Here is a 13,717-nt window from a genome sequence, read left to right as displayed (position 1 = left end):
ACCATCCTCCAGAGCCAACAGAGAGAGAAAGCCTTCCCCTGATGCTGGCACCCTGAATTTGGACTCTCATAGCCTCTAGACTGTAAGAGAATAAACTTCTCTTTGTTAAAGGCATCTGCTTGTGGTATTTCTGTTATAGCGGCACTAGATGACTAAGACAGGGTGTATTTTTTTTAAGAAGCTTTATTCAGATATAATTCACATACTATATAATTCACCTATTTAAAACGTACAATTCCATGGTTTTTACTGTATTCAAAGATGTGTGCAACCATCAGCCCAGTCAATTTTAGAACGTTTTCATCACTGCAGAAAAATAACCCTATGCCCTTTATCTATCCACCCCCCCAACCCTAAGCAGAAACCCTGGTGGTGTAGTGGTTAAGTGCTACGGCTGCTAACCAAAAGGTCAGCAGTTCGAATCTGCCATATGCTCCTTGGAAACTCTATGGGGCAGTTCTACTATGTCCTATAGGATCACTATGAGTCAGAATTGACTCAACGGCACTGGGGTCAACCCCAAGCAACCACTAATCTACTTTTGGTCTCTATGAATTTCTCTATTCTGGACTTTCATATGAATGGAGCCATATAATATAGGGACTCTTGTGACTAGTTTGTTTCTCTTAGCCTAGTGATTCCAAGGTTCATCCATGTTGTAGCACGTATTCATCAGTTGACAGACATTTGGGTTCTACTCTGTCGCTATGAGTCAGAATTAACTCGACAGCACCTTACAACCACAGCAACAGCTTAGGTGCTGAGTCCAACTTTACTGTTCTCAGACCCAGTCACATGAACCGAAGGCTGGAGAGGAAGGGTAGACAAATGCTGCTTCAATAAGGAAGAAGAGAAGGTACAGAACAGGCAAAGGTAAACTACTTCTTGGTTACCTTTCAAGCACTTATAGAAGATCTTGTCTAATTAAAGGTTTTTAAGGGCAACATGAAAATGAAAAGGCACTTCATGCCATTGATGCAAGGAGCCCACTTACCATGTAACACCAGACCATTTCTTGCAGTTGATTTCCATATACCATTCCATACAAAGACTGAGCTATTGTGTAACAGGCTCCAACTGGTTATTTTCCTCCCCTGTCTTTTTAATCAAAACCACATAGTGAATGAGAAAAACAGAACATAAAATTCTTCCATTGCTCCTTTGGGCAATGACTGTGCATTTATATCAGTTCCTTTATGATGTCCTTTAATAATTCCTGCTGCCTCGTTAAAAGAATCTTAAAGCCAATATCCATTTACTGGAATTTGGGTGAATATTCAAGATGAAAAGGCTGAATGTGTTTCTGAAAAAAGCGTAATTACACATTAATAGTCAGGTAGCCCATATTCTGAGACAGCAATTACATTACAGCTGGACATTCTTCATATAACTAATACTGTCTTGTTCCTAAAATAGGAAGAAAAAAGGGGAGGGAATGACTTAAAAACACTCTGCCTTAGAGTTTGAGCATCTATTTTGGCTTGCAAATTGATTAAAGGAAAATTTAGAGAAGACACCAAAGATTTTTTTTCTCCCTTGGACTATATAAAAAGAACAACATGGCTGTTCATGTTCTATTTTTCTTTTCATTAAACATTAAGATTAGAATGTGCTTTACATAGAAGAACCATTAAAACTCTAGCTTCTAAGGAAAAAAAAAAAAAAAAAAAGCCCAAAGTCTTAGTTATCTCTGACCTTTCTCTTCCCACCAGGGCCTTCTCACTATGTGTAACTTTTCTGTGGTAGTCAGGTGGCCGAGGTGGGAGTGGCAAAGCTGGAGCGTGGGTGAAGGAACAGCCAGAGTTAGTAAACAATGTTTACTAGTGTTTTTCAGTATTGGTGGTTCAGTGGCAGAATTCTCACTTTTCATGCAGGAGGCCGGGGTTCGATTCCCAGTCAGTGCACCTCACATCAAGCTACCACCCCTCTGTCAGTGAAGGCTTGTGTGTTACTATGATGCTGAACAGATTTCAGTGGAATTTCCAACTAAGGAGTCCTAGGAAAAAAGACCTGGGGATCTACTTTCAAAAATCAGCCAGTGAAAACCTTATGGATCACCACGGTCTGGTCTGCAATCCACAGGACCAGGCAGTGTTTAGTTCCATTGTGCGAGGCATTGCCAAGAGTCAGGGCCAACTTGACAGCAGATAACAACAAAGACAGTGCTTTTCAAAAGACATTATACTAGGTTTTAGCCTAGGCTATATGACCTTGATTATATGATTTTCCATTCCTATGAAAGTCTAGAACAGGAAAATCTATAGACAGTAGATTAGTGGTTGCTTAGGGCTATAGGGTAGCTATGAGTCGGAATCGACTCAACGGCACTGGATTTGGTTTGGTTTTTGGTTTAGGACTGGTGGGCAGGATGGTGAGATAGCTCAAAGAAACAGTTTTTTTGAGGCGGTTTTTTTTTTTTTTTTTTAAGTAACTCACTGCACTGTGGTCCTCAGCTTTCCTGTGTTTCCATGAGCAAGTCAGTCTAAAATCTCTTTCAATCCCAGCATTCTGTGGTTCTGTAAGTGACAAACTTTCTCTCCCATTTGTGCTGCTAGTGGGTCCCCCCCTCCTCTTCAGAAAAAAAAAAAAAAAAACTGTTCCCTGGCTGACTTTCTATGAATAGGAGAAACAGGATCTGATTTATTTTGGGATCAAACCACAGGAGAAGTTGGCGTCCCTGGGCTGTCAGAATCTGTAGGCGGCTTTGTCTCCTAGGGCATCTCTGATTCCGGAGGCCTGGAGCATGACTCAGGCGTTTCTGCCGAACGTTGTTTTCCTTTACAGTGCCCCTGTGGCAGTTGTCGGAAGCTGGAAGCCGTAGTCTCTGGGCTTGTCGCTGGTTGTAAGGTACACGGGTCATCAAGCAACCCATTAACTCGGGAGCAGCGGCCGCCTCACCGATTATGTAAATGGGCCTCGTGTTAGGGTGATTTACTCAAGGAAGAACTGCAAGAAACCAGGTGTTTTCTAATTGCAGAGTGTTAGAGCTGGAAGAAATCTTGGAAACTAAGTCCAAGATTTTTGCTGATGAAAAGGTGGGTGTGACTTACTTGCTCAGGCTCCTACTCCAGTGGCAAAGCCTGGATGGAGGCCTAGGTGACCTGAATCTGATCCCTATCCTGGCTCAGGCCATTATACTGTGAGGCCTGCAAAATAAACATCTCCTGAGCAAGAAGCAGGGCCAGAGCATGGAAGGACAGAAAGATGGCCAAAAGGGGAGTTGCGAGAATGTGCCAAAGCAGTGATCTGTGCAGCAGTGTCATTTACAGTGCAATGATATTAGGATAATGCTGTAAAAGGGTTTTGGAAGTACACTGACCTGGACTCACTGGCAAGCTAAGCTCTGCCTTTTACCTGCTTTGTGTCTTTGGCCAATTAGCTTTTTTAGTCTAATTTCCACTTGTCTAGAATCTTCTCATAACCCAAAATTACTGAAAAGACTAAACAAAATATTTTATATAGAAATACCTAATACATATAACCAAAAAACAAACCAATATAGATAATAAATATTGGTTCATTTTCCTATTCTTTCTCTGTAATTTCTCTTCTTCTATTTTTTGTTTGTTTTGTAAGAAAGAGTGATATGTTAATTCTCTCTCTTGCTTTTTTTTTTTTTACTGTGTAAAAGTAACAAAAACTGCATAGACATATATCTTGGATCTGATTCAGCATTCCCCCAACCACTCTTAACGTTTAACATAGACTTTAAATGCCTAAATATAGCACAACTCTCTATTAAATTAATAGAATGCTTGTATGAAAATACTTTTTACCTTTACCATGAAGCATTTATCAAGGTCCCATGTGAAGTGTTGTGAGATGTCTCTTACGTGGTGTTTGTTGTTGTGGTCAGTTGCCATCAAACAGTTTTGACTCATGGTGACCCCATGCGTGCAGAGTAGAACTGCTCCACAGGATTCTCAAAGCTGTGGCCTCTCAGTCTTCTGAGGTACTTCTGGATAGGTTCAGATCACCAGCCTTTCAGCTAGTAGTTGAGCACTTAACCATATGTGCCAACCAGGGCGTTGCCATCAGCATCATCAATGTCATCATCATCATAAAGAAACATTCATTAAAACCCCAGTATTGGATGATCCTAAACAGATAGAACCACCCAGAAAAAGATTAGACCCTTTTGCTCAAAATATCCCAGACAGACATGGTCCCTGGCTTTTTTATAGCCCCATATATTTACTGAGAAATCACAGTAGAAGCCTCAGGAACATATCTGGGACATTTACATTGTGCAGGGATCGGTCATTTTAAAGTGTGCTGTATGCACATCCTTCCTGTCAATGATATTTCATTAACTAGAACTATAATGACATCCATTATATACTGACATACCTACCATTTTTTTCATAGAATAAAATGGTTCATTAGATAAAAGGAAGGATGCTAAGAATTCATTGCTTTCTCAGGGTATTGCTATGCGAAAGTGGACAAGGATTTTTATTAAGGTGACCAAGCAGTGAGTATGGAGGAGGCAGCTACCACATACCAGCACTCGGCTCGGTGCAGTGAGGAATATAGAACAAGCAGAAGACAATTCTATTCATCCTTGAAGAGCCTAAGAAAGGTCAGCTGCTCATTAAAAATGTCCCTTACACTTCTAAGCAGAGTAACATTTCCTTCCTTTGTGCTCCCCTGGCTCTTTGAACAAATCTCCACCATAGAAATGATCATATTGTATTACCACATTATTGTAATTGCTTACCAGTCCCCTGCATTAGAGGGGCAGGAAACATGTCTAATTCATGCAGTGAAGATCTCAATTTGAATCTGTCATTTCAGCAAAGGAGCAGGGGCTTCAGAAATCTTCTCTCCTGAGAAAGTGAGGAAACTTAAGGGAAAGAAAATATTCTAAAAGGACAGAGAGCAGTCTTAGCAAATCACAACTTTGACCCTCAACCAGAGCTTAGTCACTGGAGAGGAGCAGCAATGCTGAGAATAATGGGTGTCTGGCACCCAGACCTGTCCTACGGCTAGGTTGTTGCAGAATATGATAACGCTGTTTTCTTTAAAACCTCTATTGGGTGTTGGGATGCAAGACTCTACAGTTCACCATCACTCTAAGTGGTATAAAAAAAAATTAGAGAGGCTCCCCTTCACTTTAACAGAGAAAAATATAGGTTTTGGTGCTCTCAGCATCAAAGTAAGTTGGTTGTCGTGCCAGCAAAAATGGCAGTGGAGTACGACAGACAATATGATACATAAAGAGGAATTGGAAAAGCAAGTGCCAGAAGCCCCAGATACCTGGATGGAAGGATGACTAAGCACATGTCAGAATGGACTCCCCCCACCCTCCCCCCACCTCTACTTCCCAGGAATATCTGTAGATAAATTACTTTATAAGGGGCTAGATCCTCATTAGCAGGTGATAGCCTTTTGCCTCAACACTTAGTGCAGTGCTTGGATCAATAGATACTTGTGGAGGACCAAACCCAGCCCACCGCTGTCGAGTCAGTTCCAGCTCACAGCTACCTTATAGGGCAGAGTAGAACTGCCCCATAGGGTTTCCGAGGCTGTGATATTACAGAAGCAGACTGCCACATGTTTCTTTTGTGACGTGGCTAGTGGATTTGAACCACTGACCTTTTAGTAAGCAGCCGAACACTTAACCACTGTGTTACTGAAATAAGGTTCTTGCCTCTCACTGGTCAAGAATAAGCAGGTAAGGCATGTAGTTTTCCACACAAGCAAAGCTTTATTGAAGAGGGTTGCAAGCTGAGATGAGGAGAGCCTAGAGCAACGCTTAACCTGATCTCACAGGACAAAAGATAGGCCTTAAAAGTTCTTCGGTGGGAAAAGATTCGTGTTTATTCATAGCCACAGGCAGGGATATGTTAACTAAGGTGCAAGCAGAGCAGCTTTCTAAGATGGCTCCTGTCCTGGAGGCCTCTAGGATTCGTAGCAGGACTTATTATGGGGTGTCTCTCGCTCTCTGAGTTCGATTCCCCAGCTGGGGCTGTTGCCCCTCACTGCCCCCGGTGGAAGATCACACAGCGGTCACAGGTGGATGTTCTGCGCGTGTCCCTGGGCCTGGTTTTCTCCAGCTGCTTCTGAAAGGCAACTTTAAAGAAGTTTGCAGGCTATTTTTAGATGCCCTGCCCCATTGTTCTGGGGAATGGCTTTGTTTCTGTGCCCTGGCCTATTTCTTGTTACTTTGTTTTCAGATTTGGGGGACCCTCTGTTCCTTGTCTTTTTTTTTTTTTTTTTTCTGTTCCTTGTCTTTCTAAGTCTCTAGGTTCCATGCTCAACGCCCTATTACTTCCCTTATAGTATAGTCTTTTTCTCTTTTACTTGTTTCTCCTCTAACCACACCAGTCTCTTCGCTGTTTTTCAAACAGGCACCCTCTAATTTTAGGGCTTTTGCTCCCTGTCTTAACTGCACAACCAGGGCTCCTTAGTTGTGAAAAACAGTTGGATTTAAACCACACCCTTAAAGACCTAAAATCTAGTTGAAAAGGCAAAACTGTTACATGTGAAATAATTAGGGTACAACTAATTTTATAATGATGATTAAAAATGGAAAAGATCAAACTGGAGGGATGATTTTGGGTGGTGGCAATCAAAAAACTTTCAGGAGAAGAAGTAACTTGAATTTGAACTTGCATGATGGATAGAATTTGAAGTGCAAAGGGTGAAGAGGGAGTACAATTATTTATTTGTTCATTTTTTAATTTCACAAATATTTATTGGGAATATAAACATGATTGCCTGTTCTTGAGGACTCACAGTCTTGTGTGAGGAGACACACATATGTAAACATAATGACATGAAAAGTATTTTAATAGAGATGTAAAACAGTGTAGTGCTACAGCTGCTAACCAAGAGGTTGACAGTTCAAATCTGCCAGGCACTCCTTGGAAACTCTATGGGGCAGTTCTACTCTGTCCTATAGGGTCGCTATTAGTTGAAATTGACTCAACGGCAGCGGGTGGTGGGATGTACAGGGTATTATAGAAACAGATAAGAAAGTTTAATTCTTCCTACGGGATTCGGAAAACGCTTTATAAAGAGGCTGACATTTGAATTGTGCCCCCCAGAACCTAGCACTGCATGCCTGACGAGTAGGTAGTCAATAAGTTCTTATTAGATAAATGGCCAGAGGGATTGAAGAATTAAAGCTTCCACAGTTAGTAAACATATATTTATTGAGCATCTGTTATTTGCCAAGTATTCTTCATCAGTGAACGGAATAGAGTGGAGTTCTTACATTTTGGTGGGAGATAAACATTTATTATGATAATATTAGGTTCTGAGAACTATACAAAATTTGTAAGATAGTATGATAGTTTTGAGGGGTTACTTTTAAAAAGCCATGATGAATAATAGGGAGAGTGGAAGGAGAAAAGTTAGTAAAACAGTGAAGGATCTCATCATGTATGGCTTTGTAGGCCACAGCAGGTTTGGGATTTTATTCTAGTTCCAATAGGAAATCTCTGCAGGTTTTCAAATAGAAGAGTCTTTTTTTTTTTTTTAGAATAGACGGTAGAGAAGCAAGAATGAATGCCTGAAGACCAGTTAGGATGTTGTGGTAGTAGCCCAACTCATGGTAATCCCATGCACAGAGGAACAAAACACTGTCTGGTCCTACACCATCCCCATGATCAGTTGTGGATCAGACTTTTGTGATCCATAGAGTTTCTATTGGCTGATTTTTGGAAGTAATTCACCACGTCTTTCTTCCCTAGAATGTCTTAGTCGAGAAGCTTCATTGAAAACTCTTCAGCATCATAGCAACACACAAGCCTCTACTGGCACTGACTGATGGGTGGTGGCTGCATATCAGGTGTATTGGCCAGAATTTGAACCCAGGCCTTCCACAAGAAAGGCAAGAATTCTATCACTGAACCACAAATGCCTCATCATCAGCATATAGCCATGTATAAAGCTCCAAGAAAGAGAAGAGATTCAGAAGAGTTCCCAGAAGGGAGACCTGAAGTATTCCAAAGTTTAGAGGTTTGGGAAAGTAGGAGGAGCGATCAAAAAAGAATAAGAAGCAGCAGCCAGTGAAGGAGTGGGGAACTAAGCAAAACTGGATCACATAAGCTTTAAAAAGAAAAGGTTTTAAGAAGGAAGGACTGGCCAACAGTGGTAAATGCTGTTAAAAGTCTAGTAAGTGGAAGTCACAGGACTAATCATTGGCTTTGGCAAGATATTGGTCATTCGTGACATCGCTAAGGAGCGGTGAGGATGGATGCCTGGCTGGAGATGATTAAAGAGTGAATACAAACCCATTGCCTTTGAATCAGTTCTGACTCCTAGCAATCCTATAGAACAGAGTAGAATTGCCCTGTAGGGCTTCCAAGGAGCAGCTGATGGATTCGAACTGCCAGCCTTGTGGTTGGAAGCTGAGCTCTTTACCGCTACCAGGGCTCCAAAGAGTGAATAGGAGGTGAAAGTGCTGGTTCAAAAATTATCGACCACTACTTTGAAAGTGTTATTAACAGAAAGAGTAGAGAAAATGAGGAAGTAGATGGAGAGAGCTGTGGGAATCAAGGGAGAGTTTTGTTTGTTTGTTTTGAGATGTGTGTGTTGTATACTCATAAGAATAATTCGGTAGAGAGGGAGAAATTTAAGACACCTAAGAGAAAGCAGAGTACCATCTTGAGAAGGCCAAAAGGGGAGGAATGTGGAAGACAAATAAAGGAGTTAGCTTCAGATAGGAGCAGAGTATATAAAGTGCATTTAATTGGTTTTCTCTAGAAATAGTTAACTGTTTGGGTGCAGGAGAAGAATAAGTGGAAAGCTTACCCAGTCTCAGGGTGTTTTTCCCAGTGCCTACAAGGAGAGAAGAGGAACAAATGATTTAAGGTATTTGTTCCGAGATAGTTGCGGTGGAATCTAATTTGGTTAGGACAAAGCAAAGACAAGGAGGGTGATGGATATTAAATTTTTTAAAAGTGAGAGAGCTAAGTAATTGGAGGTCTTAATGAGGTTGGAGTCTTCCTAATGGTAGAGCATTTGAGTATGTGAAGCTGGAAGAAGATAAGTGATGATCAAAGAGATTTAAGTGTTTGGAGTTGACTGGAGTAGTAAAGTTATTAGTATTGACAAGATTTAAATTTGGACATAGGTATGGGTAGACAATTCAGGAAGGAGGAAATTTTGTTTGAACTAACAAGTCGAGGGAGTGAAAGGACAGACAATAAATTGGATTACCCATGTGAAGCTGAAGTGGCCTGGAATAATGACATGAGCACTGTTTGGGAAAAAAACAGAGAGCTTGGTGCCAAAGCGATCAGTGGCTGAGAGAAAGTTCCATGGAGGCTAGTGAATGAGGGCAACAAGAAAAGATAAGTATGATGAAATTTGATGATATGGCCTTTAAAGAATCTGGACCTTTTTTAATAAGAAGGAGGGAGGTATGATTTGGCAGCAGCAATAGCAACAGTGAGTATTTCTGCCTCCAAGCCTTAGGCTATAAAAAGGTCTAGGGGCAAAAAAACAACTGCAGAAGAAGCAGTGACTTTCAGAGACAGCCAGGTTTCTCTTGGAGCACAAATGTGAAGGAAATATTTAGAGATGCTAAGAATATAGGATTTTGCTGATAGATAATCAGAGAGCCCACAGAAAGGGTTTCAGAAAGTAAACAGTCAGTGTCAGTTTAGGTGTTGTAGAAAGCAATATGGAAATATCACGAACAATTGATAATTCAGGAATTCTGGTGGAGACTAGGAAGCCCTGGTGGTGCAGTGGTTAAGCACTTGGCTGCTAACTGAAAGGTCTGTGGTTCAAACCCACCAGCCACTCTGCGGAAGAAAGATGTGGCAGCCTATTTCCGTTAAGAATTACGGCCTTGGAAACCCTGTGGGGCAGTTCTACTCTGTCCTATAGGTTCACTATGAGTCCGGATCAACTAGACAGCAATGGGTTTTGTTTTGGTGGAGACTGGGGTGAATGCCGGTGTCTGGAATGATGGGATGAATCTAAAAATCTGGGGGCACACAATGATTAAAGATTTTAGGACAGTTGTTTTATCTTTCCTGTAGGACAAGGTCTTGACTTACCAGAGCAAGTCTAAAGAACTTGGAATAGTTGACCTCACCCACGGCTGGAGATCTTGTGGCAGGCAGGTGCAGAGCAAAGTGAAAAACTGTGAGCAGTGAGTCTTATTCAAGGTCGGAAGTATATGGGTGATGAGATGAGAACATTTCCACACAAAGAATTAAGTAAGAGTAAAGGCCAGTCTCGAAAAGCCAAGCAGGTAGTAGAGAGTTTGCAAGGATTTTAATGACACAATCAGATTCTAGAAAGATCCCTCTAGAAATGATTAGAAAAGATATACTAGAAAAGAATAATTATAAAAGCACAGAGATCTCCAAGGATAGTTAATGATGACTCTTAGGCTTCTGGTTGGGGCAAGTCAGTAGATGGTGGTGCTATTCACTGAAACAGGGAATACAAGAAGAGGAACAAAGACAGCAATGCCTGATTTTGATGGGAGCAATGGTAAGTTCAGCTTTGAACACAGTGAGTATGAGCTGTCTGAGCGGAGGGGTCCAGTAGGCAGATGAATGTATATGCCTGGTCCTCAGCAAACAGATCTGGGCTGGAGACACAAATCTCAACACTGTCAGTGAACAATTAGGATTGACTCCATGAAAATAAATAAATTAGAGCTATAATATAGGTAAATACAGATTGCAATAGAAGAATATCTGAAGACATCTAACCCAGAAATGAGTAGGGGAAGAGAAGGGTCAGGAAAGTTTCTGGAGAAAGTAATATCTGTGCTGAGTTTTGAGGGGTAAATTGATGCCTACCAGACTAATAAAGAGAAGAAGTCATTCCAGGCAGAGAAAATATCATGTGCGAAGGCATCGAAAAATTGAAGAATGGTAAAACGTAAATTTTTAGTATGATTGGAGCATAAGGTATAAGGGGGAAATGGCAAGAAATAAGGCTGAAGATAGGGGTCCAAACAAGAAGGACTTTATATGTGTTGCTAAGAAATTTGGATTTTATCATGAGAATACTTGTGATTAATTGTTACAATTTCAGCAGGAGAGAGCAGGCCATAGTCATTTTCAGAAAAATGACTCTGACATTAAAGGGTGGAATTAATTGGAGTGTACAAACTAAAGACAAATATACCAAATGCAAATAATTAAAAAAAGAAATGATGAGATACTAAAGTAGTCACTGGCATCGATAATATCAAGATAGGAAAGTATTATAAATATATTAAGGAAGTAGACTAGATAGGATTTGATGACTTTTTTGATGGGGTGGAGGAGTTAATGATGACTCTTAGGCTTTTGGCTGGGGCAAGTCAGTAGATGGTGGTGCTATTCACTGAAATAGGGAATACAAGAAGAGGAACAAAGACAGCAATGCCAGATTTTGATGGGAGCAATGGTAAGTTCAGCTTTGAACACAGTGAGTATGAGCTGTCTGAGTGGAGGGGTCCAGTAGGCAAATGAATGTATATGCCTGGTCCTCAGCAGACAGATCTGGGCTGGAGACACAAATCTCAACACTGTCAGTGAACAATTAGGATTGACTCCATGAAAATAAATCAGATAAATCTGAAAACTGAAGGAAAATGATTGGAAGAAAAAGAACAGTGAGCCTAAGCCAGAATCCTGGAGAACACCAAGAATGAAAGATTGATAGATATCAGAGTTCTGTGAGACTGAGATGGGCAAAAGTACATGAAGAAAGCCAGGTGAGAATGGTGAGTTGAAAGCCAAATTTGAAGGATGTCTTAGTTATCTAGTGCAATTATGAAGAAATACTATAAATAGGTGGCTTTAACAAACAGAAATTTATTTTCTCACAGTTTAGGTGGCTAGAAGTCCCAATTCAGGGTACCAGCTCTAGGGGAAGGCTTTCTCTGTCAACTCTGGATGAAGGTCCTTGTCTCTTTGAGCTTCTGCTTCTAGGCAATGTCCATGTGTCTTGGCATCTGTCTTACCCCATCTCTACTTTCTTACTTGTTTAATCTCTTTTACATCTCAAAAGAGATTGACTCAAAACACACCCTAAGCTAACCCTGTCTCATTAACATAACAAAGACAATCCATTCCCAAATGGGATTATAACTACAGGCATAGAGGTTAGGATTTACAATACGAATTTTGGGAAGACACAATTATTAGTGCTGATATAACAGAAATACCACAAGTGGGTAGCTTTGGCAAGCAGAAATTTATTTTCTCACAGTTTAGGAGGCTAGAAGTCCAAATCCAGGGTGCTGGATCTAGGGAAAGGCTTTCCTTCTCTGTTGGCTCTGGAGAAAGGTCTTTGTCTCTTCTGCTTCTGCTTCCTGGCTCCTTGGAGATCTCCATGTGTCTTGGCATCTATCTTACCCCATCTCTACTTACTCACTTGCTTGTTTAATCTCTTTTATATCTCAAAAGAGATTAACTCAAGACATACCCTGCACTAATCCTGTCCCATTAACATAACAAGGACAACCCATTCATATAACCACAGGCATACAGGTTAGGATGTATGACATATATTTTGAGGGGACACAATTCAATCCATAACAAAACGCTATTGAGCACAGATCTGCTCTGGTATGCGTAGGGTCCCCATGAGTTGAAATCAACTCCACAGCAGCTGGTTGTTGTTGTGTGTGTCTGTGTGCGTGCACGTATGTGACAGAGATCTCTCTACTTTCCGTTCCTCCTCTCCTGTAACTCCTTCTGCAAAATTCAAGATGAAAAGTCTATGACAGCGAAGGAGGAGAGGATGTTCGACCAAGTTATTTGCTTTTGCATTTTCAGCTCTTTCAAATTCCAATCTATCCAGTGGGCCCTCACTGTTATTCAAGGGTTGGGTACTTTCCCCTCATCCATGCAAAGACTCTCTTACCTCTACCCCTACCCAGACCAAGCGTCTACCCCCAAGTATGAAAGCTCCTGCAACTCTTTACTCACTGATGAGGGGATCAGTTTTCACCAAAGCTTCCTTGTATCCACTGCTCTTCACCAACCAGTAAAAACCAGTTGCCATCAAGTTGATTCTTGCAGATGGTGACCCCATGTGTGTCAGAATAGAACTGCTCCACAGGTTTTCGATGGCTGATCTTTTGAAAATAGATCACCAGGCCTTTTTTCTGTGGGACCTCTGAGTGAAATTGAACCTCCAACCTTTTGGTTAGCAGCTGAGCAAGCTAGCTTTTGGCACCAACCAGGGACTCCTCACTAGTCCTATAGAAAACTAAGAAAAATTATAGTTTTCTATCACTAGTCCTGTAAAAAATCTATGATCTTTCTTTTGTCTGTTTTTTTTTTTTTCCCCTTATTTTACCCCAGGAGTGAAGATCTTTCACATCTTTCTTCATCCTAACTAGAAGCAGAATTCCCTTCAATCTTTAAAGAGACAAAATTATCAATATGCCACATAAGAAACTGAAGACTCTCCGCATTTATTAGAATGAAACTTCCAACAGATATCCAGACACACAAAAAAATCTTTTTCCCTCACCCCACTGGCCCTCAGTGATAATGTGCCTTGCATCATTTCCTCTTCCGTGCTCTGCATCCTGAGGTATAACCCATTACCTGACTGCATCTGTTGCTGAGCTGCATAAAGCCTGTATTCAGGAACTGGGTTCCAGGAAATTGTATGTTGAGGCACTGACAGCTGAATGCAGCTAGTACATCAGTCTTGATGCCAGAAAATGGCTAGTATGGCATGGCCCAGTGTGAGATGCATGTCAACAATGCAGTTGACACAAAACTAAACAAGAAGC

The sequence above is a fragment of the Elephas maximus genome, chromosome 22 (genome assembly GCF_024166365.1).
Source record: "Elephas maximus indicus isolate mEleMax1 chromosome 22, mEleMax1 primary haplotype, whole genome shotgun sequence".
NCBI lineage: Eukaryota > Metazoa > Chordata > Mammalia > Proboscidea > Elephantidae > Elephas > Elephas maximus.
The sequence above is the reverse complement of the archived record's forward strand: the minus strand, read 5'-3'. Positions refer to the sequence as shown.